This window comes from Cydia pomonella, chromosome 22, assembly GCF_033807575.1.
Source record: "Cydia pomonella isolate Wapato2018A chromosome 22, ilCydPomo1, whole genome shotgun sequence".
Taxonomy (NCBI): domain Eukaryota; kingdom Metazoa; phylum Arthropoda; class Insecta; order Lepidoptera; family Tortricidae; genus Cydia; species Cydia pomonella.
The window spans coordinates 13,134,399-13,158,912 of NC_084724.1; the positions used below are offsets into that span (position 1 = coordinate 13,134,399).

A 24,514-nucleotide genomic window follows, 5' to 3' on the forward strand; every position below is an offset into this window, starting at 1 on the left:
ATTCATGATACCTAGAGAAATATTTTTTTACTGTTAATTGAATTACAAACAACATAATTTTTTACGCTTCTAATTAAAATTATGTAGTATTTTTACTAAAAATATGTACAAAATACGTACAGAGAAAAGAATATTAATTAATGCGTGATAAGTTTTTTAATAAGGGATTATTCTTTATTTTAGGGTTCCGTAGTCAACTAGGAATCCTTATGGTTTCGTCATGTCTGTCTGACTATTCACGGATTGGCTCCGTGGTCGTTAGTGCTAGAAACCTGCAATTTGGCATGGATGCATACATAAAAAAAAAAATTCTACGAATCCATGGGTCCCAAAACTTTGAAAAACAAAAACTTAATAAATACTTTCAATGAAAACTATAGCGAACATGATCGTCGGTTCAGCCATTTTTAAGTTATTGCAAAATGTCTCCTCTTCTGAGTAAAAAGACGTACAAAGCGCAGCGTCCCTTATCCGGGTGTAATGCTTAATATAATTATTAAAAAAACTATCATACATTTGTTATAATGCTATTTTATATAGTATTATATGTTATAATGTATTTTTTATTATACGTTTCTTTTGTTATATTGTGATTTCATCTAAACTATCATAGACATAATGCCTATTGTAATATAATTATTAAGTAGTATATAGACATGTTTTTAATGACTTTTGTTAAATTATATTACTTTATACAAACGTAATACTATATACAATTTTAGCAAGTATAAATACATATATTGTATAACATTTTAGGTCATATTTAATTTATTGATATTGTAAAGTTTAACATTTTTTTTTTATAACAAGTAGTACGCAGGCCATATAATTAAGTACAGATTATCATCCCACTTAACCCAACCTAACCAAATTTTCAAGATTTTTAATTCTGCGGGGGCCGTGAGAAAAATTAAAAACTAAATTTCGTCTCATACAAAAAGCTCCTCTCCGTCTCATTTTTTTGGGAACAAAAAAAAGACAACTAAAAGTATTTTGACCCAGTTATTCGCAGTTCCGACCTAACCTAACCCATTTATGTCATGCAACTAATTAGATATGTCACACAAACAATTATGTGATATCACTTGTTAGAACAAATTATATGGTTTAGAGTATGTAATCATTATGGCAATGTATATTAAACGAAGTGTAAATATACCCTATGACCATTATAATAATAATAACATTATGTATGTCGTTAATTAGGCAGTACGGTAGTATGCCATTTATTACGTTATTCAAAATAACGATATATCAAACTATAATATATGAAAGGTAATTATATTTAAAAAAAAGTCAATTGTGAGGTTAGGATTATATTTTTCCTGTAAAATTTATAGTTATGTTAATATTATTTAAAAATTTCATAATTTTTCTTCTCCCCATCTCCTCTTAAAGTGAAAGCAGTCTATACACATATATTTAGCTTGGGCGGCCAATATTTTTTTCATGTCTGAAGAAAAACTGCTTGACATTTCGTAAAGCTCGTTATAATCGTTGGATGAATATGCTTTGGAATACTTAAGTACGTACGCAATCTGGTTATATAATTATTTTCCTCCAGCATTACTCTGAAACGTGGTCCTTGAGTTCATGATAATTCCATATTTTGTCCGTTGCAAGTTCAGACAATTGTCTGTAAAGACTTGCGTTCTAGAGTACTCGCAGTAACGATTCGGTTCAATACTGAAATACAATTGGTATTTATATAAACGAAGACTTTTAGTAGGTAGTCAGAATAATCGGAAAAGGTCTGTACGTAATGACGAATTAAAATACTTACGAAATCTTTTAGGATTCAAAAATAGTTACTCACCAGTTAAGTTATGAATAAATATATAAATTTAATGTTTATAATTTTTAGTTTTATAGTAGTTTTAATTTAGTTAATTGTAGTTTATTTGTATAATTTGAATGATTGTAAATGTATATATTTATTCAGTTTTTAATTTATGCTGCTACACATTGTGCTGACCCGCACACCCCGCTGGCTCCACGTAAAACCAGACCATTTCGGCTTCACATCACTGTTTCTACTGTTTTGTTTATCTTTGCCCTGTATTTGCTATATCTGCATGTCTGAATAAATGACTATACTATTCTCAAATTAAAATGTCATATCATTCCGACCAGAATCTAAAACCTTTACCAATTCCTCACCAAAGCCGCGTAGTTGGACAACATGTGCAAGTGCGTTGTAAGAAATTTGCGAAACTTGCACTTTCAAACCTGCGAGTACGATATTTGAATGAGTGCTGTAACTTCCAAAGTCAAACAGGGATTAGTCGACTTTGTGTTTGATCCCTGCAGCTCACAACGAGCATTGAAAAACTTTCTCTGACAGATTAAGCGGCTTAACTGACGTACTTACCTATTATGAACGAGTTTTGACGGATTTTCCATTTATAGGTATTTTATAATCTTTTCAATTGACGGCAAATTACAATTAAAACTCCCTTTTAAAGAAAATAATGCGAAACTACGATATTCATTTAGAGATACAAGAAGTCAGTCAAAATAGAAACGCGATTCTATTGAATGTTGTGAATGGAAAGTAAAATATTCAAATGTAAATTAAATCAAATATCCCGCTGACATACTGAATATTCATTTTATTTTCAAACATATCCGTGTTTATTTATGTAGCTCGTATTTGATAAACTTTTTTTTCGTTTGGTTTAAAATATTCAAGAGTACGTAACGGCTGCCAGTGTCATAAACACTATAAACCAAATCGACAGTGAGTTTTTTAAACTTTTGGTTATGATTTTAGCAGGCTGTTTGTATTTACGGTAGGTTTGTAAGTGTGTTGGTATGTTTGCTTCATGTCATCTTCTATGTTTAAATGAAGAAAAAAAAGAAAAACACAAGGCGTTTAAACAAAGGGAAAGGAAAAATTCGCATGCTTCTGGTGAACTTCTAGCTCAGGTGGTTAAATATGTACTTACAGATTGGTCCCATTTCTATCAAAATCCAGTTCTGATGATGGGATCCTAAAATTTTTATAAGGAAGCTCCATATTGGACGGTACAGACTTCGCGGATGGGGGCTAGGTAAAAAAAGTGTAAGATTTTTCCGTCACGAAACCCCGTCACGACCATACGACCCTTTCTGTACCCCTAGTGTAAATATTTTCGACAGCGAAACGTGACGTACGCGTTTGCGTTAAGTGTCATTTTGTATGAGATTTTTGACTTTCCAAAACGTCCCGCTTGGCGCGCTGTTCAAAAACCCATACAAAATGAGACTTAACGCAAACGCGTACGTCACGTTTCGCTATCGAAAATATTTACACTAGGGGTACTGAACTTTGTTCCAACGATTGAGAATGAGAATGAGGATCATGAGGATGAGGATGAGTCACGGTCCTTTCTTAACGTCATTCCAACCTAGTGTTTGACGACACTCACGCATTTTTTTTCTATTAAAGATTATTTCATAAGTTTTGCTTGTTTTCATTTACTGGAAAATGACTAGTTAAACTATTAGCCGCAACGCTACCTGGAGTCACACTACTATGCTTCTGTTACTGTTAATTAGTAAAGTCAGACCAAGATAAGTTGGCATCGATTTTGATAGTAGCCTGCGCAAGTGTTAAGTAAACGTCATAATTTCATCGCAATTTGACGTTTAAGATAAACTTGCCCTGTCTAGGCTGTCAAAATCGCTGCCAACTTGGTCTGACTCTAAATTATCATGAAATGAGCAACAATCCTTTGATATCAAATGTCAAAAACTTTAGGTAACGAAACAGGATCTTTATTTAGAATATGTTATGAAAGATATTTAGAAACACAAATTATAAAAGTTTGTACTTCAATAACTTATTCAAATAATTCTAGATAATACCACCAAGAGCAATGGCCGCTATTTAATGGAAGTTCTGTTTTCGTTTGAATGTATATCAAGTACCTACTCGTACATTTTATTTGGTTAGTTATTCTTTGGATCGAAAACGCTCTCGGACAAAAAATATCCGACTAAGTAAAACGAACTGTTCAAACGACTTTTCTCCAAGTTTCTTCAGCATCGGCAGACATCACGAACGTCACGTCAATGTTGTAGAAGCATCTTGTCATTTTACACATGGAATTGTCTTGAGTACGTAGCTGTGAGTAACCATATACTAGGTAGGTTACGCAATTGTCTCAAAATATAGCAATTAGTGATAATTATCCACAATGGCGGTAGAACCGTCCCAACCTGTAAATACTTGTCGTCCAAGTGCATAATTTAAGCTTCGCAAGGGCTATTCAAGCTCATTGGGCAGTTAATCCGCTACTGAAGGTAATGTCGATGGCGGGAGGTAAGCCGGGACCCCTTTATTAGAGGTATAAAGTCGGGTCGCTGTGCCTTGTGGTTACTTTGTGTCAGGTTACGCAATGGGCTGAAGATCGTATGTATACGGTTTGGATGATGTCTGGATTAGTGTGCTATTGATAGAGAGATTACTTGTACCATTATATTTCTAGTAAGTAAAGCTTGCTTCTTATTTATTGTAGCAACTATAATAAATAAGTAAGTAAATATTCTATATTGTGCACCATACATTTAAAAATAGACAGGAAATGAAAAAACACGTAAAAGTTAGGTAACAACAGGCGGTCTTATCGATAAGAACTATAATATAGTAATAAAGAGGTGTTCCGTAATATTCAAGTCTCTTTCGCTTTTCCTAAACTGATGCTAGATGTAGGTACCTAAATAGGTAGGTACTAATAAAGAGGAATGTCCGATTAATTGATTTATTCACCAGCTCGGGTTCCAAAAATAATATCGGCTGAACTTAGTGAAAGTACGAAACAATGATTAAATCCGCAAAATAAAAAGTTAGTAAAAAAGGCCGTAAATATTAATTTACGGTATCTTTTCTAAATCCACGTCAAGGTGTTACGTGGATCAACTCCGGGCTGAATTTAGAGGTTATAAATTATGGCGACCGCGCGCCCTATTCAAGGCGTCCATTTTCAAATGAATATTTTGTAGAGCCCAAAATCACTTCGAGTAATGAAAACTACTTTACGATGGGTAGTACCTATGTGATTTCTCGTGACAAAAGATATGGATTGTCTGTTTTTTTTTTTAAATGATATTACAGGTGTTTAATATAGCTCGGCAAGGTAAGCCCTTTTTAACATTCAATAATCACTACACCTTATTAAACAAAGTCCCCCGCCGCGTCTATCTGTGTGTATGTTCGCGATAAACTCAAAGACTATTGAACGGAACTTCAAGCGATTTTCACCTATTGATAAAGTGATTCTTGAGCAAGGTTGAAATGTATAATTTGATACACCCGTGCGGAAGCCGGGGCGGGTCGCTACCTAGTTATTGATATTGGGTAATTGAAACAAACTGATATTTGACTAAGGTCTGATTTTTCAAACGTCAGATAAAATTATCTGACATAGCACTCTCTTTTTCTTCTTACTTGTGAAAGAAAGGGAGCGTATCATCTTCACCTGACTGGGAATTTTATCTGATGTTTGAAAAATGAGACCTAAATGATAGAAATATAAAACTTTAATAATTATTTATCGTGTACAGTTTTGTATTGTGATGCGATACGTACTGCTTAAGAAATAATAATAATAATAGGTAAATTAGTCCTGAAACGAGTGCTCTGCGCTAGACTATTATCTTTTACTTTTAATTCTTCATTGTAGTAACATGCAAGAACCTTTAACCTTTGTATTATATCAACTTTATGCAAGCATGTGTACCTACCTTTAACTTCTAACGACCGGTTTGGCCTAGTGGGTAGTGACCCTGCCTACGAAGCTGATGGTCCCGGGTTCAAATCCTGGTAAGGGCATTTATTCGTGTGATGAGCATGAATATTTGTTCCTGAGTTATGGGTGTTTTCTATGTATTTAAGTATTTATAAATATTTATATATTATATATATCGTTGTCTAAGTACCCTCAACACAAGCCTTATTGAGCTTACTGTGGGACTTAGTCAATTTGTGTAATAAATGTCCTATTATATTTATTTATTTATTATTATTTATTTAATTTTCATGTTGATTATCACCTACTGTTACTGTTACTGTGGGCTTGCACAGTTTCACTTTGATGATTACTTTGTTTAACTAATTATATTTGTATATTATTTTGCACCCAACGGATAACTGTTATTGGCCTAATACTATGTAAAAATACCTATGTAAATTGTATATCTACGGCTGTTGTCCTGAATACCAATAAAATAAAATAAATAAGTATTTCAATTAAAATGTTCACTGAGTACCATGTCAGTGTGCAATGAATCTTTTATTTATTTAAAATTCAGGCAAGGCATATTACAAATATCTTACAGACTAACATAATTATATATGCATTTTATAAACATTCAGTAAACACGTAACAGTTTTACACCATTACATTTAAAAACCGTATTTGATATAGGGATTTTAATGAATTTAAAACTGTCGTGGGTCATTGTCGTCAATCATATGATCTGCGCGACGAGCGACAGTACGCGGCGCGTAGCTATCGTGAACGCTACTCATGCACTGATAGTGTTTGAAAATAGAGACTTAGGCTCTCAGGAACATGTCACACGAGTGACTAAAAATGTGCTTTTGTGGCGGTGGTGGCCGAGTGGATATGACGTCCGACTTTCAATCCGGAGGTCGCGGGTTCAAATCCTGGCTCGTACCAATGAGTTTTCGGAACTTATGTACGAAATATCATTTGATATTTACCACTAGCTTTTCGGTGAAGGAAAACATCGTGAGGAAACCTGCATACATCTGCGAAGAAATTCAAAGGTGTATGTGAAGTTCCCAATCCGCATTGGGCTAGCGTGGGGACTATAGCCCGAGCCCTCTATCGCATGAGAGGAGGCCTGTGCCTAGCAGTGGGACGTAGATAGGCTGAATTATTATTATTAAGCCGTAAAATTAACTTAATTGGGAATCCAATTTGGAATCGGAATTTTCTGAATGAGTTTTCGAATATCACAGTTGTTATTCTTAAGAGGAGAGAGAGGAATTACCAGTTAGCCGGACGATATCGGCCTGTCAGTTATTCGAAAAATCTGACAATTGCGAATAACTGACAGGCAGCGAACTGGTAATCAGTGGGCCCCATTAGTGAAACAGAACTCTAATCAAGTACTTGATGTCACGATTGTTGCAAGTGACAAGTCTCTAATTATGTAATTACTGAAATGAAAAATTAAATTGATATTCAACACTCAGCTTGATTGCAGTAGATTTCAGCACTCACAGGATTTTAATTAGTTATCCAGGTGCATGTTTTGGTTCATTAATTATCCACCATGATGAAAATACTGAACGCTTAATTTGTTACGTTGTATGCCTAGAGCATCACGGTCTGAGTTGCCAGAGGTGTGCTGGGCGGTTCCCGAGGCACCACTCAATTAATGAGATCGTGCGGCGGGCCTTAGTGTCGGCTAACGTGCCGTGCGTTTTGGAGCCGCCGGGGTTGAGCCGCACGGACGGTAAGAGGCCAGATGGACTTACTTTAATTCCGTGGCGGAGAGGGCGCTGCCTTTTGTGGGATGCAACTTGTGTTAGCACTTATGCAGACCACAAGCCGTGCTGGCTCAGTAGCGGAGTCCGCGGCACGGGCTAAGCACGCGAAGTACGCCGCGCTGGAATCCTCGTACGACTTTGTGCCGGTGTTGATCGAGACGGCAGGGCCTTGGGGGTCAGAGGCTCGCGCTTTTATTAAAGAATTAGGGCGCCGTTTGCGCGAGACGGGCTGCGATCCTCGCTCTGGGTCGTATCTGGTTCAGCAGGTTTCCATTGCAGTTCAGCGGGGAAACGCAGCGGGAATCGGGTTCCACCTCGACAGTGCGCTTACATGGGAGCGGCACATAGACGAGGTGTGTAATCGACTTGGCCGCGCCTGTTTCGCACTGCGCCGACTGGCGCGCACCGCCGGGAGGGCCGCGGTGCGAGAATGCTACTTCGCGACGGTCCACTCCGTGTTGACGTACGGTGTGGAGCTCTGGGCCCGAGCTGCGGACTGGTATCGCGTTTTCTCAATGCAACAGCGAGCACTCCGCGGTATGGCAGGCAAACCAAACGACGCTCCAGCCCGGGAGCTATTTCTTGAGTTCCAAATTCTACCCCTACCCTGTATCCTAATACAGCAAGTAGCGGTGTTCACTCACACCAATCGAGACCATTTCAAGCGCAGGGGTACGAACTCGCGATATCCACTGCGTAGTAATAAGTACGGAGACCGGCTGGTAGCAGAACGCCACACTTTAGCGAAGTCGGCAAATTCGGTCTATTGCCTCGGTCCTTCAGTCTACAATCGATTACCCGATTGTATTAGAAATGCAACTTCCACTGAAGGATTCAGATCTAAACTAAATAAAACCGGCCAAGAGCATGTCGGGCCACGCTCAGTGTAGGGTTCCGTAGTTACTCTTCTGTCACAATAAGCTAAACTGGAGCTTAAAGTATAGTAAATTGTTAACCGAGGGGTGAAACAGTACCTTTCACCCGAGTTAAACAAATAGGCAAATTTGCATAATCAGTACCTAATTAAAGTACCTAAGTCTTTTTACTATGAAGGGAAAACTTTTTGCGATAACTCAAAAACAGCTAAACTGATCATGTCTGCTATAGTTTTCATTTAATGTCTTTCTTAAGCTCTACTTCCACGATTTTTTTCATATTTTTTGGACCTATGGTTCAAAAGTTAGAGGGGACGGACACATTTTTTTTTTCTTTCGGAGCGATTATCTCCGAATATATTCACTTTATCAAAAAATGTTTCTTGAAAACCCCTATTAATTTTGAAAGACCTTTCCAACGATACCCCACACTCTAGGGTTGAAGCGAAAAAAAAAATTTCACCCCCACTTTACGTGTAGGGGAGGTACCCTAAAAAAAATTAAATTTTTAGATTTTATTGTACGACTTTGTCGGCTTTATTGATTTATATATCCGTGCCAAATTTCAGCTTTCTAGCACTAACGACCACGGAGCAAAGCCTCGGACAGACAGACAGACAGACAGACAGACAGACAGACAGACGGACATGGCGAAACTATAAGGGTTCCTAGTTGACTACGGAACCCTAAAAAGTGGCTTCTTGGAAAGATGTTAAATGATTATAGCGAGTTTTTTGACATTCCACTTGTGATTTAATAATTTAATGCTTATAACAGCTTGACATTTATATTATATTGATTATATTCCCATTGTTAGTAATGATTCATATACTGATAATTTTAATAATTATTTGTTTATGTAATACCGACCTGTAACAATTGTTACCAATAATTTACATTTTTCATTTTCGAATAATGGGGATGAGCCAGGTACGATTCAGGGTGGTTTATTTTACATTTATTTCTTGATCTGTATCTTTTTGTTTTTATTATTATTTTAACGAATGTATCGTGTTGTATTTTAAGTTACTTGTATTTGATGTTTATTAATATTATTAATGAATGGCTTATTTTTAATGTGGGTTAGTTTTTATTATGATGGATTATTAATTTATATTGTATTTGTTTACCCAACAAGCATTATTATTAATCCATTTAGCAACTAATGGACAATTTCAATTCAACATACCTAGAGTATTACTTCATATTTAAGTTTACTCTCGTATAACTATTTTAAATTATCCAATGAGACTTAGATGAATGAATGATGAATTACTTTTAAATAGATTTAAAATAAAAAGAAACTTGTATCATGAGATTTCATTAATCTTTATTAAATTAAATTAAAAGTAATTGTCACTCCACTGTTATTATTTACTTATCTTTGAAATAGATATTTCAATGTTTTCAACTTATTCCCTGTAGTGTAAAAAACCTCGAAGGCTTGACAAAATCTTTTCGCAGTAAGTTAGAATGTTACAGTACTTTAATCAGCAAATGAAGCAAGGGACATTCACTGCTGGGCGAGCCTCGAATAGCCGTTATACTAGTCGATCTCTGCCATGTAATATAGTACAGTTCGTGGTTCTCAGCGATTTTTATTTCGCCTTTTTAGAATACATATCACGTTAGGTTTTCCGATACATTTGTTTGCTGCTCCAGAACTTTTCGGACCCATCGATAATCCGTTACACGTGCAATTTACAGCTACCATCAGATATATCTGAGCGATCAAGGTAGTCGCTAATATCTGATTCCGCTTCTATTATGAAGATTTTGGACTGTATGTATGCATAGTTTTGAGCATATTAGCCTCTGCGAAAATAATTATATGATTAATATAATGGTGGCTGTTAATAAAATTTTACCAGTTCTACGATAAATAGATTAAGGCTGCTTTGGAACGTTTGTTTTTATTATCTTCAAAAACAATCTGTAACTTATTAAAGAAATTGTAAACTTTACGTCAATGGAAAAAGGATTATAATAAGATATATTATATCTTTTGACGACCGGTTTGGCCTAGTGGGTTAGTGACCCTGCCTACGAAGCTGATGGTCCCGGGTTCAAATCCTGGTAAGCGCATTTATTCGTGTGATGAGCATGGATATTTATTCCTGAGTCATGGGTGTTTTCTATGTATTTAAGTATTTATAAATATTTATATATTATATATATCGTTGTCTGAGTACCCTCAACACAAGCCTTATTGAGCTTACTGTGGGACTTAGTCAATTTGTGTAATAATGTCCTATAAAATTTATTTATATATAAGGAATTATCAGACGCTCAAACACCTCTCGCTTACTTTACAAACTAGTCATTGCAATGTTTCCCTTGAGTTAGACCACTTGCCATTTCAGTTTTATTACGTTTTATGTTTAACCTTTTTCTTGCATCCCGCTCCTACATATTTCTCACGGCATTAGTCAGAGCTAGAGCTTTGCTGCCAAATAAAATCCATAATATAATTTGGATTCAAGGTACGGAAATAGATTTCAGAATAAGACTGGGACAGAGAGATGGTAGATTGTTATTCACGGATTTAAAGAAGTCATTATGACAAATGTTAAATTTGATTAAGCCTCGATTGAGTAAAATGGAGGTTTGCTATAACCGAAAGACAATTTTGCAAGCTTAACATATTTATGTTATTTTGATTCTAATCTATAGCTTTACTTTGCATTGGTCAGGAGAATAGGTACTTACTCATACTCAGTTGAGTTCCTCTGTTCCAGCAAAATGTCAAAACAGAGATTTGTGTAACTACGAAAAAACTACGAAACACATTTTTAAACCACCCATTATACGTATATTATTATTGCCAATATTATGTTATGTTTTAATATGTGTTCAAAATGTGAAAGATCAAATGTTTAAGAATTTCGTCACGCAATATTTAATAATTCGGTACTTATAATAACATTCCACCGCGGGCCAACATTACGAACACGGCGACAAGATATCGGAATCTCGTTACAACATTTCTACAGTTTGTATCGCAGATTACCGCATATTAGGTAGGTACTTTGTCATCACACTTGCTCGAAAAAGATCTTTTTTCATGCAGGTGTACTGAAAGCCAAAGGCCTATATTGTTCCGTAGGGAGTTACAATTTTTTTTTTAATTTTGTTATACTAATTCATACGAATTAAGTAGGTTTAAATGAGTTTTACTTTTAAAATATTAACGTTTATACTTTAGTAGTTTTGTTCATGTTTAAATATATTTATTTTGATTAGTTTAATAGCCGTTTGAAATATTTTTACACAATTTTCAATCGTGGCTGAATGCTGGATAGGTCTGTGCCTTCGATGCCTAATCTGTCAAAGAATGACAATATGGTGGATGAAAGTTTGAAATGTCACCGTATTTAAGAATTATTTCATTTAAAATTTAGTTTTTTCTTTGCAAGTGTGATGAGATGAAAAACATTGTGTGTAACTCCGGGAGTAAGAACATTGTTACTCGAGTCTTTAATTCACCCCAGCCTGCGGCTGTCGTGAATATAGACTCTTGTACAATATTCCATGTCATGTACCCCCCTCGTTGTACGAGAATCTCGGAATCCGCTAATGGTACAATAGGGCTGCATGTTAATTCGATTAATGTCGTCTGTTCTTGTCGCTGAATGTAATTTGTAGCAAACATTCTAATAAACCTTGTCTACACATACCAATTTTTTTCGACATCAACTTCGAGTAGTAAACTATTTAAGGCGTAAATTTATCTTTGCTTTATTTACCTCTTTACAATAAATATCATTGTACATACGTTATCCTTGTCATCTTAGAGGAGGTGTCTGCATTTGATTACGCCGGCGTAAACGCTCCATTACTCGTAATCGTCTAAGAACCGGTCATAAACTTGACGGTCACTACACAACATCCATACTGTCTCCGCAATTCGTCCTTTTTACCATGGGTCATATGTATATATACTAACTATGTATGAGAATATATTTGTGTCGTATATTTCATCGTAGTGTCAAAACTACAGTTGATTTTAATGGATTAAATGTGCTTCGATTCATATTTATAACGCAGGTAATACAGGCTACATTTCTTCAAAGAAATTGAGGTGCTATGACGAAACAAAGACCGTTTAAGGGTTAGTTAAAAAAACCCTACCTACTACTTTGTATCTGCACCTTGTTATATTTGTTAATTTTGCATAACATCGTTTAAACTGTTGAATAGGCTACGGTGACTGCTTACCATCAGGCGGGCCGTATGCTTGCTTGCCACCGTTGTGGTATAAAAAAAAACTTTTGAATACTGCGAAACTCGAAAACAACTGAAGATACCGCGTACCCTGTGCAACGTACATACACGGAGACGTTTTAATATTTAATTTATATGTATTTACTAACAATAAGTCAAAGTCAATATATTCTTTATTCAAATAAGCCTGGCAACAAGCACTTTTAAATCGTCAAATTTTACAAATATCATCTTAATCTAAATATCAGAGCAATTCATTGATGCAGTTATTATTGTTCTAAAATTACTGTATATACAACATGATTTTTCTCATCGGAACGTGACCCAAAGCCAAATCTCACTATCGCCTAGAACGGTAAAAATCACGTCAGGTAAAAAACATGTACATGCTTCGATATAGTCCATTACTAGCACTACGGTTTCTAGGTCATCTTTGAGCACTGAATATTGTCGACGAAGCTACTATTACTGCCTCTGTACCAACGCACGATGTAATTTTCTCTTTGACACCGGATAGGATGGCACGCTGCTTGCTTGTGGTTACAGAATCCACTTGTCACCTGAATAGGTAAAGAGAAAATTATGGTTTTTGCTAACAAGTTACAAGTAACTAAAACCGGATAAATGCGTGTTTTTTTCACAAAGGTATAGTTTTGAGATTTTTCCCTGTACTTGTAGTGTATAAAGATATTACTTGCCAAATTTCATAGTTCTAGCCGCTTAAGACCCTGAGTACAAATTTTTGTACATATTCCAAAATCTATTTTGAACTTTTATTATGTAACTAAGAGTTCCAAATTCAAAAAACAAATTATTGGTTCCGGGTCTCAGGAGGTTATGTCAACGGGATGTACCCTATAATATATCATGTCTTTACTGACAAAGCATGTAAAACTTAATACCTCTGATATAACACCTTTGTACTGACCATGTTTTAAGCAAATAAATTTTCTGATTTCTGATTATAATTTTTGAATCCCCTGAGGAGGCTTTTTCAAACATGAACGGCCGTATCTTTTGTTTCACGTCAACTCAGAAGTTTTATTTATTTTCATAGCTTCTAGGGACTAGACCTGAGTATATGGTATTAATTTCAACTTGATACCTCCACGCGTTCTTGACAAACAGACAGACAGATGGATGGATGGACAACAAAGTGATATGAAGGTTCCGTTTTATCCGTTTGAGGTACGGAATACTAAAAAACTAGTAAAATGTTGAAAAGCCGTCTAAGGTTTCCAAATAAATAGTACATACCTACTAAATATAGGTATGTCTAAACACTCGAAAAATATAACCCTTAGTTCTAAGTCAGTTGGGTTACGACACGCTTGAATTCTTGCCCACGCCTTTATGCGCAAAACCTAACACCTTTGAAATCCTTCAGCAGCGTGCCGCCTCCTTCCCAGATGTTATTCCCATCGCTAACCTAGCGCAACGCCTTTGATATCTATAATAACTTAGTTTTTACGGATGTCTCCAAGCTTAGTGACCCTGCCTACGAAGCAGGAGGTCCCGGATTCGAATCCTGGAAAGGGCATCTATTTTAGGCTCTGCTCTAGATCTGGAATAATATCCGATGCGCTGTGCCCTACCACACAAAGCGAGATGACATTCACATTGCCCTTACCTCTCTTTTGGACGTAGTTTAAGGACGTACCCAGGTCCAAATTGCTCGGTCTTCGGAGGAATTTCCTCGACCGTAGAAGTTGCTTAGTTTGAGGCGAGGTGGATCTGTGTAAGACTATCTCTAAGTATATTTTTATGGCGTTATACTAATTCAATAATAAAGATCCCGATCAAGGCGGCGTGCCCCACAAGCAATAAGAATGTGCGGCTGGAGACCAATGTGGCCCTTCAGTCCGCCTGACTGGTCCCTCCCTGAGGTAGGAGCACTTCTCGACTCCAAGATGCCGCCTCGAGCTGTCAAGGGCTCTTGGGAACATTTGAAAAGGTTCATAATGACACCGCAGTCGATAACGTCTTTCGTGGGCGGTGGAAAGTATTTAATACACTTTAGAAAAAGTTGCTGTCACAGCTGTTGGTGCCAAGTTGTTTGATTTAGGCTTCTGGGACCATTACATACTCCAGGGTTCCGTAGTCACCTAGAAACCTTAGTCCCTTATGCTTGTAACGTACATGATACTTAATAATAGCTCCCGTTTGGCCTGTTCTAACGGAATAATAACAATTCAGCTTGGTTCGACATGCTCTTGGCCGAATTTTTAAGATCGCGGCCCACTTCTTGATGAGATTAGCTCAGGACCGTGATTTATCATGGCGTACACGAAAAGAGGCTTATGCTCAGCTGTGGGGCCTGTAGACGACAAGAGTCTTAAATCATGATGAAAATGATGACGACAATAATTAAGTTTTAATGATTATTTTACCGAAGATTTATTCCTTGTTTAAAACAATTTTAATTCCACCCAACATACTCAACGTGTATACTTGGAGGGTTGCATGTTGAGTCGTAATTACACCCCTATTACTCTTTTCGAATTTAAGATACGTCAAATATTAGCTAGGTACGATATGGATTGGATAAGTCATTGTCAAACGTGACGTTTTTATTTGAAGGAAAGTCACTTTTGACACTGACATATCCAATCCATATCGTATCTAAACCTTATATTTGACGTATCTTAAGTTCGAATCGGACCGCCAGATTTTTTAGGGCTCCGTTCAAAACGTTCACGGGGCACTTATGGGATCACTTCGCTCTTAAAGATAAAGATAAAGATATATTTATTTGCAAAATGTAGTGGTAAACATAGTTGGTCTGTAAGTAATTTTAAGTGCGTACATTTTACTTAATGAAGCATGCAAACTTTCCTTATTAACTAGGTACTATAACTAAGTATAGCATATAAAAATTTTGAACAATATAACCATGCATTATAATCATATACTTAACATTAATTAATTTATATCTAAGATTTACAAAATATTATAATCATTATTCATTATTATTTATTAGTTTAAACAAGTTAATTTAAATATTCATCAATTCTATAATAACACTTATTCAAACAAAATTTATATAATTTATATTTAAATTCAGGCATGTCGGAATCCCTTATTTCTACGGGCAAATTATTAAATATTTTTATAGACATACATAGCACATTGCTTGCAAAGAATGCTGTCTTTGAGTGGAATGGGTAACATAGATCAGTGCCGTTTCGAGATTGATATATTGTAGTAGATGCCTTATTTCTAAATAAACCTATATTATATTTGACAAATAAACTTATCTCATAAATGTATAATGAGGGTAGTGTCATCACTATTAATTTATTAAAAAGAGGTCGACAGGGTTCTGTTTGATGCACACCACATATTGCCCGTATACATTTCTTTTGTAGCAGAAACACTTTCTGCATATTACTACAGTTTCCCCAAAGTATTAGACCATAACGCAAATTGGACATCACATGTCCATTGAATGCTAATAGGGCAGTTTTTTGTGAAGAAAGTTGAGAGAGCCTTCGTAGGGCAAATATAAACTTGTTCAATTTATCAATTAGCGTTTCAGTATGGTCTTTCCAGTTAGTATGGCAATCTAAAATAACACCTAGGAAACGAATTGATGACACGCATTCAATCGCATGACCATCATAGTTTATATTTACGTTCCTTGGCTTCCCTTGTGGTGCATAAAATTCCATAAATTTAGTCTTAATGAGGTTAACTTTCAAGTTATTATTTGCGAGCCACAGGTTGACATCCTCAAAGACTTGGTTGATTTCATTTTCATAATTTTGGGTATCTTTCTCTTGTACGACTATAGAAACGTCTTGTTGGGGTTCCGTACCTAAAAGGTACAAAAGGAACCCTTATGGTGCGACTCTGTCCGTCCGATTGTCTGTGTGTCTGTCACATCGCTAAATATCTCAGGAACCACTTAAGCTATCGATTTGAAATTTGGAATTATTAACAACACTAACCCGGATACATTGAAAGTATTTTTTTATTAACTATGGAAAATGCCCAATATGAAGAGGTGGCAAAATTTTAAAGTCTAGTCAAGTCAAGTGGGGTATCATTTGAAAGAACTTAAATTGTATTAAAAAAAAAAGCGGCCAAGTGCGAGTCGGACTCGCGCATGAAGGGTTCCGTACCATTTAAGACGTATTAAAAAAAAATCTACTTGCTAGATCTTGTTCAACATTTTACCACTTTGGACACACATTTTACCACTTTGGAACTGTCTCTCGCGCAAACTATTCAGTTTAGAAAAAAATGATGTTAGGAACCTAAATATCATTTTTGAAGACCTATCCATAGATACCCCACACGTATGGGTTTGATGAAAAAAATTTTTTTTTTATTTATTGACGTATTAAAAAAAAACTATTCACTAGATCTCGTTCAAACCAATTTTCGGTGAAATTTTGCATGGTAATGTATATCATATATTTTTTTTAGATTTTTCATTTTGTTATTTTAGAAGTTACAGGGGGGGGGACACACATTTTTTCACTTTGGAAGTGTCTCTCGCGCAAACTATTCAGTTTAGAAAAAAATGATATTAGAAACCTAAATATCATTTTTGAAGACCTATCCATAGATACCCCACACGTATGGGTTTGATGAAAAAAATTTTTTTTTTTAAATTTTTATGACGTATTAAAAAAAAACTACTTACTAGATCTCGTTCGAACCAATTTTCGGTGGAAGTTTGCATGGCAATGTATATCATATATTTTTTTTAGATTTTTCATTCTGTTATTTTAGAAGTTACAGGGGGGGGGACACACATTTTTTCACTTTGGAAGTGTCTCTCGCGCAAACTATTCAGTTTAGAAAAAAATGATATTAGAAACCTAAATATCATTTTTGAAGAGCTATCCATAGATACCCCACACGTATGGGTTTGATGAAAAAAAATTTTTTTTTAAATTTTTATGACGTATTAAAAAAAAACTACTTACTAGATCTCGTTCGAACCAATTTTCGGTGGAAGTTTGCATGGCAATGTATATTATATATTTTTTTTAGATTTTTCATTCTGTTATTTTAGAAGTTACGGGGGGGGGGACACACTTTTTACCACTTTGGAAGTGTCTCTCGCGCAAACTTTTCAGTTTAGAAAAAAATGATATTAGAAACCTCAATATCATTTTTAAAGACCTATCCATAGATACCCCACACGTATGAGTTTGATGAAAAAAGATTTTTTGAGTTTCAGTTCTAAGTATGGGGAACCCCCAAAATTTATTGTTTTTTTTCTATTTTTGTGTGAACATCATAATGCGGTTCATAGAATACATCTACTTACCAAGTTTGAACAGTATAGCTTTTATAGTTTCGGAAAAAAGTGGCTGTGACAGAATCGGACAGACAGACGGACATGACGAATCTATAAGGGTTCCGTTTTTTGCCATTTGGCTACGGAACCCTAAAAAAGGTTTTTTGTTTCATAGTGAATAAAAAATATTTGTGAAGGAAAATGTGAAAAAAAATATCATTCCCTCCTTATCTCCGAAGTTTACCGAACAAAACTTATAATTTTTTTGCATAATATTATTATTACTATAAATTTTACAGGAAAAATATTATCAGACCTCTATCTGGGTAACTTTATTTTAGTTAACAAAAAACATTGCCGATTTCAGCACGCAATTTAACCAACTTAACGTGTGTTTATTACACTTGAAATTTGTATGAGATTACATTAAAGACACTTTTTTTATATAAAAGAACATTTTATACAAATTAGTTAAACAATTTGCCGATAGATGGCGCTGTACACAATTATACTTAGTATAGTACTTCTGATCAAAAGTTTTTCGCCTTTATAGTTACACGAGATAATTCTCAGTCTGTACGGAACTCTCGGTGCGCGAGTAAAACTAACTCGCACTTGACTGTTTTAGATGTCAATATTTAGAACTTATCACATTCACTGCCAACGTTTTCGTATCGCTACGCTCGTAGCCAATTCCAGCGTTTTCACTCAATATTTTAAGAGACTTCGTAATGTCTAAGTCCTGAATAAGGTACTTGCCACTTATCTGACGAATAAAGTTGTTCATAGTTGACGTTTGAAAATCTTCAAATAAGCTTAACTGGTACATTTTAACTGGACGGTTTTATCTGGCAGTGAATTTATTTGTTAATTAGGTTTCAGACTTTGTGAAACAGGCCCTTAATCTAAGATTGTATTTACACTTGCACTAAACGACTAATTCTGTTTAAATTTATTTCATATTAGGCGGCATAACATTATAATTTCACTCCTATTTATATTCAATGCTAAATATTAAGCTAAGCATGCACGCGCTACGCCCGCGTAATCAATAAGTTTATCAATCACCTGTCATTTTCAGTTTATCAAGTTTGACGAGCTCGCCGATAATTCTGCAAAATAATAATGTTCTCTAATAAACTAGAACAGTACCTAAATAATGTGGCATTTTATGGTTAAGCTATTTATGCTTTCCATAAGTATTACTAGTGGTAACAACTTGATCGTAGGTACTGTGGACAACTGAAAAAATAATTCCAAGTATCCACATTGGTGGATTCAGTTTTTCCCAATACCACCACTTACCACTGGGAACAACCTTCATTCTTGTTCATAAAAAAAGTGATATTTAAGTGTGTTTAAAAATACGAGTAGTATAATATAATATCATTATAAGTGTTATGAAAAGCTTACCATATCTGCGCACGAGGAAAATTCTCCTATGTGCAACAGGTTGCGGTGAAACACACATACGTATATGTTACCTTAGTACGACTACGTACTAAGGTAACATATACGTAGGGTGTCACCCAAGTTAACGATATAGGTAGTAGAAATATAAGCGACGCCCAAAAAACCATAACCGAGGCCTAGTAATAAACAAACATTTGAAGCCAAAATTGAAATTTTGTTTGTACTTCTTTTGATATCGAACCAATCAGAGTATCGTTCCGCTTACGCAAATAGGAGGGAAAGATTGAGTGCTCCGGTTTCCAGAAAATTGAGTTATGTCGTTTTATCGCGCGGGTAAATAGCCTATTGTAGCAGTGATTCGACTTTTTATTTAAAATGGAATTTAGGTATTGTGTTGTTCTTTTGTAGCCATTATTGTTTTTTTATGGTTCCTTTTGTTACTTTTACTTTCTTGCTATTAAAACGTTTGTTTCGAGTAGGTACAATTTTTTTTAAATCGGCTTAAATAAACCGGTCAAGTGCGAGTCCGTACAAACTTTCAATTATCTCATGTAAAAAAACACGAAAGGCTTTTGACCAGAAGTATACTATTTGTCGAAATTTGTCGAATAGTGCCATCTATCGATAAATTGGCTAACAAATTTTACAATATTTTCTAAATCTTACATAATAATGAGCCATGAGAATATTAAGAAAAGTTAGTATTATTTTAACCTACCTTTAGCACCTTGTACCGGACAAATTGCCGACGGGCCAATATAGCAAGTATGCAGACATTAAAAATGCTAACACTATATTATCCCATACTCATACTCATACTCTTTTATTGGTAAAATATACAATTTTACATGTCAGCAATAAAATACTCAGTTGAAATTAAATTAAATTAAATTAAAAATTATTTACTTGATCTACATTAGATTAAAATAAAAGGATACAAATACAAATAAATAAAAATGACAAGTTAAAATTATTAAGTTATTCGGATAAATTTAAATCATACATTAATATTTTTTAAGCTACATTATCTACGAGTATAGTTGTTACATTTAAAATTAAGAAATTCATTAATGTCATAAAAAGCTTGGGTAGTTAACCATATTTTTAATTTATTGTAAAAGACATACATACATTTTATACATGAGAAAATAAGAAAGGTCTGGCGGCTCTGGGATCTTGGACTATTTGAATTGGAACGATTGTTCGACTATGAGTTATCAAAACATTAAATTCAATTTTTCTCTCTTGTTTCCAGTATCCAGGCTCTATTTTAAAATTTTCCAGTATTTTATAAAATGTAATTTAATGCAGGGAACGTTGCACAAAATAATATCAGCACCCACGTACCCATCAAGTCGCAACGCTAACTCAGTGCATCGCTTCAACAAGCCAGTATTAAGTATCTCCTGTATCACTTAGTTCTTAGGTAACTAGGGGTCAAAATACACTGGAAATTAGTTCAAGCTGTGTGAATTGGGAGGAAGCTGCAGCGCCAATATTTGTCGGACGAGCTACGCTACGCTTACTAACTCTGAAATAAACTTTTTTTTTCTCTCATGTTTTAAGTACTTCGCAGCATAAAGACATCGATGTAATAAAGAAATGTATTATTATTATTGTATCTTGGTACAATGCCTCAAGGGCCTATTTTAGATATAAGCTAGTTATAGTAATCATCTGTATATATCCATTATGTATATTGTTATTGTCAATAAATAATTTAAAAAAAAATTGTCAGTAAAAAAGAACAAATAAAACTATAAAGAAACACGCTTGTTATAAGTACGTATACGTACACATATGTCTGTGCATTTAAGTAACTGCTTTTAACAGGGTTCTTATAATAGTATTTTATACAATCGTGATATAATAGAAAGCTTTTCTGTCGAGTATCGTGTTTAGACAATTAATTTTTTAGACTGCTTACCATCAGGCGGGCCGTATGCTTGTTTGCCACCGACGTAGTATAAAAAAAAAACTTGCTGAGTTGTCTAAGTAAGGTACGAGATTGAAAGGCTTTATATCACTATCGTATACAATACTTTTTCTACTAGTCATCTAAAATAATACTTTATAGTTGACTACAGCGTATCGAAATGAATATTATAGTTAAGTTGGGAGCCCGTATATGAAAAGTACGCAATTATAGTTTGGTATACGAAATCTTAATTCAACCATTACAGTCGACGAGTAGAAAAAGTATCTAGTGAATATGAATTGAGCTTTTATAAAGAGATTATTTCGGTATTTTCTTGTTTAGTTTAACTATAGTGAAACTGGCACGGGTTCTTTAAGTCGAATTTAAGCATTGATTCGCTAACTAATACCCACTTGTCAATCCAGAGAACAAACATCGGGTTTGACTAGGTAAACTTAAGAAGTTCCGGAGTTTTGGGGATTGACTACCTATAGCATAATATTACATTATGTACTTACTCGAACCCCAGACGGTGCGGGCCGCTATTAAATATCTATAAATGTGTGTTCGTGAGCCAGGTTTCGTCAAACATTTTCTCGCGATAAATATATGATACCATTCGTAGCAGAAAATGAAAATTAGACCAAGGCAACCTTGAAGTACGTTATACGATATAGCACAACGTTCTCTCGGGAATTACACACGTGAAGTCGCCAGGAACGCGTCTTACGAGTCAAAGTACCTGTGAGATATTTATGTTTATTGAATCGAATGTAACAAGTGACTACACAGTGTTTGAGTATGTTAGTACCTAAACCTTCAAATATTCACGCTCGAACATAATATCGTTATTTACGTGGCTCCGGTATGTTTCACGTTTAGTCTTTGATAGGCACTCAATTTGTTTGTGGTGCCTTGGTAACAAATTGAATTACTTATAATGTTTCTTGTGTTTGCCTTTAACTTTAAAGATGTTATTTAAAGTGAACATGTTCTGAGAGACATGCTTCGCAATTAACTTAATTATGCAAACGTTAAATAAATTGAGTTGAAATTAACTTTCCCTAAAATTATATTTTTGTCGATAATTGATTAGTTAAGTCTGGAGTAAACTTGACTGCAACTGGGGACGTAGCTAAGATGACAAACATTTGTGATACGACAACGAAACGTTATCTGTCTCTCTATCACACTAATACGGAAGAGTGATAGAGAGACAGATAGCGTTTCATTATCGTAGCGCAATGTGAACATATGCGCGCCATATTAAATAAGTGATGCATGTTTTGTATCTGCTAGACACTCGAAAAACATTACTATCAGCGATTCGGATAAAAAAGACATGCATATTGAGATCCTTTACGGAAGTTCATTGAAAGGGATAATCAAGAGCCTTTCGGTAACTAAGATTACACGTTGTTCAATGTTGGGAGGCAACTGAACGCCACCCACGCTGGCAAGAATGGCCATCATCAGTCGTAGACGTCACGCTTTGATGCGGTGGCGCCTCACAGGGCGATGTGGGGCCGAAAGTTACGACAAATTGTATCCGGGCCCTTTTCCGTTGACGCATATGATGGAAAAATAGCGTTTTATTAGCATCGAAGTGAACTTCGATTGCAAGAATAACACAGATGTTTGCGATGGCTTTGATTCCAATTAATGAACTGCTTAGTAAAGTCACTTGGATTATCAAAAAAAAAAAAAAGAATTAATGGCTGGCCACTGTTGGGTACTGTGCACATACATTATCCTTCATCGATAAGCCAGTGGTAAATATCCCATGTATGTAGGTACATAGTGTACATACGTTACGAGAAGCTCTTAGGTATGTATGAGCTTTGCACCACTGTCTTCAGCTTGAAAACACAAGCTTGACCAGACAGTTAACACGATCCCCAAAAAAGTTGTCTAATAGAAACATAAAAAAACATAACATATACCTAGATATGTCATATAAACTATACGTAAAGTAAAATGTACAAGTCAACATCTTACTAGTTGTACTAGCCGCGTTAACAATGTCGCAACTCCGTGGACACAGACCAGACACTTAATCGGATCCATTCGTTAGTTTGTCGTCACTGAACACTCATTTGGATGTACAGTCGTTCAAACCTGTGAATATAAAATGAAAAAAACATATTTTCTAACATATTTTATTTTTTAAGCCGTAAGCTAATGTAACTACATATCTGTTAGCTTCTTACCTCTTCATGTGTACTAGGATTTCTTAACAAGGTGGGAAGTTTGATTTGCGGGATAAATCCATTTTTTGCGGAAAAACGGACATACCTATTACCTACCTACATTCCTCTTCTTCTTCCTCGCGTTGTCACTAGTGGCACTAGTTTTTACGAAAGCGACTGCCATCTGACCTTCCAACCCAGAGGATAAACTAGGCCCTGTTGGGATTAGTCCGGTTTCCTCACGATGTTTTCCTTCACCGAAAAGCGACTGGTAAATATCAAATGATATTTCGTACATAAATTCCGAAAAACTCATTGGTACGAGCCGGGGTTTGAACCCGCGACCTCCGGATTGCAAGTCGCACGCTCTTACCGCTAGGCCACCAGCGCCTATTACCTACATTACTATAATTTTAAGGTCGACTGGTAGAGAATACTTTTGGCCTTAAGCCCGCCTTTTGTACGATAACTTTTTCTTTTGTGCAATAGAGATTAAATGAATACATTTTGCATTTTTTCTATGGTATTTGTAGCAATTTACCGATGAATTTGAGCCTGGAGCAGGCAATCCTAAAAAGACGTCGACGTTAATGCTCTGTTTAGGATTCCGTAACCGCATCACAACAAACGAACGCGGGCACGGTTGAATGTGGTGAAACTAAACAGGAGTATTTAGTCTGTTTTCTAATGATTTTTTTAACAGAGGAGGATATCAGTCAAGACTTTTCTCCGTCCTCTCTTTTTTTCTCGACATATTCTTCTCTTTTATGAAACTATCTTATGACTCCTACATATAAGAAACAGGCATTAATATCTCTGGCACCAATATGTCTCCCTGGTGGTACCACGGGTTTTTTTATCCGTTGTCCTACCGTTCTAAACAGCAGTTGCCAGTGGATCTACGGTCTACGGGTAATTTATTTATACCATGGTCCCACCCCTCACTAATAAGTGTTAAATTTATTACCAAAAAACGAGCATTGGCTTATTATTTCCATTAGTACGTTTTATTACACGTGTAAATCCAAGTCGCTTTTTTCCCCAAAGAGTAACTAAATCAATAGATACATAGGTTAGGTGTGTTAGGTAGCTTCAGATGCCCAAAAGGCTAACCGCCCAGAAATAGCGCTTCGCTGG

At 35.5% G+C, this 24,514-nt stretch overlaps 1 protein-coding gene across 1 annotated transcript in view; it reads left to right on the forward strand.

The window, feature by feature from the left end:
- Positions 1–24,514, forward strand: part of LOC133530231 (uncharacterized) — a 102,534-nt gene that overhangs the window by 12,184 nt on the left and 65,836 nt on the right. The window lies entirely within an intron of this gene.